This window comes from Lathyrus oleraceus, chromosome 5 (assembly GCF_024323335.1).
Source record: "Lathyrus oleraceus cultivar Zhongwan6 chromosome 5, CAAS_Psat_ZW6_1.0, whole genome shotgun sequence".
In the NCBI taxonomy this organism is placed as follows: domain Eukaryota; kingdom Viridiplantae; phylum Streptophyta; class Magnoliopsida; order Fabales; family Fabaceae; genus Lathyrus; species Lathyrus oleraceus.
In genome coordinates, this window is record NC_066583.1 from 273,304,607 (window position 1) to 273,307,490 (window position 2,884).

The 2,884-nt window shown below is 39.7% G+C and overlaps 1 non-coding gene across 1 annotated transcript; it reads right to left on the reverse strand.

Annotated features, from left to right (window-relative positions):
• Positions 1-870: 870 nt before the first annotated feature.
• Positions 871-977, reverse strand: LOC127089613 (small nucleolar RNA R71). Its single transcript, XR_007791185.1, has one exon. It is a non-coding gene; the product is annotated as a small nucleolar RNA R71 (small nucleolar RNA).
• Positions 978-2,884: the final 1,907 nt, after the last annotated feature.

Sequence of the window (2,884 nt, forward strand, 5' to 3'; positions counted from 1 at the left end):
AATTGATAGAAGCAAGATGGCTTCAATGATCATTGGAGTTAGCAGAAATGGAAGACGGACAATTAGTTATGTGACTAAAGAAAAACCCATTTCAAAACCTAACGCAAAACCAAAAGCTTTGAACTCCCACTTCTCCTATGCTTACAATTAAAATGATTATTCTGTACCAAGACCCAAGTTCTCTAAGAACTCTGGGAGAAATAACAAGAAAGGACCCAAAAATATGTGGGTACCTAAGGACAAGATAATCTATGTTGCAGACGTCCTAAACAACTCAGTTGAAACATTAGTCATGGTTCCTGGACTCTGGATGTTCATGACACATTAAGGGAAGAAGGCATATGGTCCAAGACCTGGAACTTAAGACATGTGGCTTCATGGGTTTGGGAGGTGATCAGAAAGGGAAGGTCAATGGCTTCAGAATAATTTGTAGCAATTCTGATAACGGGAAAATACATCGTATATTTTCCTTGATTTACACTTAAAAATCGTACCACTTTCATTTATATTGCGATTATTTCGCAAGTGTTCGAGTTATTTTTGCAGGTTTTCAATTCCCATGCTTAAATGACCAAAGTATAGAAAAGGAAGGAAAAGAAGAAGAAACAGAAGAGAAAACAACAGAAAAGCAGAGAATACAAATTATGTGCATGTGACCCTAATGAACATTTGACCAAGTTTGTGCAGTACGCAGACATTGTGAAGGCGAATGGTGTATCTCAAGATGCGATAAAACTACGCCTCTTTCCTTTCTCTCTAAGAGACAGAGCTTGGGCTTGGTTGCAATCCTTGCCATCCAACTCAGTTACAACATGGGAAGAACTGAAGAACATTTTCTTATCCCAATATTTTCCGCCAAGCAAAACTGTTACGTTGAGAGCTCAAATCAACGGATTTCGACAAAAGGATGTAGAATCTCTCTACGACGCGTGGAAGAGATACAACGACATGATGAGGATATGTCCACATCACGATCTCGAAGACTTGGTGATCATTCATACATTTTACAATGAGCTCCGGTATAACACAAGACTGACAGTAGACGCTGCCGCGGGCAGTGCACTTATGGACAAGCCATACAACGAAGCCTATCAACTCATTGAAAACATGGCCCAAAACCATTGCCAATAGGGAGGTGAAAGAACTCCAGTAGAAAAGTTCCAAACAAAAAGTGGAATGTATGAAATCAGTAGCCTTGACCACGTCCATGCAAAGGTAGATTCCCTGGTTCAAAAGTTAGACAAGTTGACCATACCACGCGCAACCACCGTGGTTTCCGTGACTCCCAACTGTGAGTTATGTGGAACTCCTGGACACACTGCACCAGAACGTAAGATATTGGCAGGAGTCCTAACCGATCAAGTGAATTACACACAAGGAAACCCTTATTCAAATACATACAACCCATGTTGGAAAAACCATCCCAACTTTTTGTATAAGAATAACAACGCCCTGTATGCAACTGGCCAAGCACCCGCTGTTCTGCCTGGATATCAAAAGCCAGCTAATAATGCTCCTAACATGCCTAGGAAGTCCAACCTTGAACTAATGATGGAAAGCTTCATAGCTACCCAAGCACAAACAAACAAAGACTTCTTGAACCAAAACATACATACTAGTGAGCAACTTAGACAATTAGCGAGCAAAGTAGACGCCTTAGCCACCCACAACAAAATGCTTGAAACACAAATTTCACAAGTGGCTTAACAAAAAGCATCTACTACCGTTCCCGCTGGCACATTTCCTGGACAGCCGTAACCTAATCCAAAAGGACATGCAAATGCCGTTATATTGAGGAGTGGAAAAGAACTAGACGGACTCGTAGATTCAAGACTCCAAAATCCTGCCATGTACCAAAAACCAGACAAAACAACAACTGAGAAGGTAAGTGAATAGAAGGAGAAGGAAGATAATACCCGAGAGGCTGAAGAGAAAGAAAAACCTTATGTGCCTCCACCACCTTATAAACCACCCATTCTGTATCCTCAAAGACTCGCAAATTTTAAAACTGCAGGGCAATTTAGGAAATTTGTTGAACTTCTGAAGCAACTAAACATTACAATTCCCTTTAAAGAAGCCATCACACAAATGCCCTCATATGCCAAATTTCTTAAAGAGATCTTATCCAATAAGAAAAAGATCGAGGATAATGAAATAGATACACTTACTGCTGAGTGTAGCGCAATAATCCAAAATAACATGCCTCTCAAACTAAAAGACCCAGGTAGTTTCTCCATACCCTGTGTCATTAGAAAGTTCGTCATAGACAAAGCTCTATACGACCTAGGAGCCAGCATTAGTGTAATGCCCTTAACCATCTGCAAAAGGCTCAACATGGGAGAACTAAGACCAACCAAGATGTTTGTTTAACTAGCTGACCGCTCAATTAAATATCCTGTTGGTATACTAGAGAATGTCCTAGTACGTGTAGGACAATTCTACATTCCTACAGACTTCATAATCATGGACATCAAAGAAGATGCCAGTACACCTGTTATATTAGGAAGGCTATTCTGAGCTACCGTCGGAGCCATAATAGACGTGAAAAGAGGTAAGCTAACATTTGAAGTTGGAGAAGAAAAGGTTGAATTCATCTTGACACAATTCTTATAAGCGCCAACTATAGACGATACCTGTTATCAACTTGATGTCATAGACGAGTGCGTAAGAGAGATGGAGATGCAAGAAACCACATATTACGATATAATGAAAATCCAAATCCCTTCAATCTTTGAAGATGAGAATTGTAACACCCTTCTAAATACCCCAATTATTTAATTAAAACAACAGCATATAAATCAATATCAGAGTAATCATGCACCAAGGGTGTCACATAATACTTCACATAATTCACCGTAAAAAAATCAGTCATGCTCATTATTTA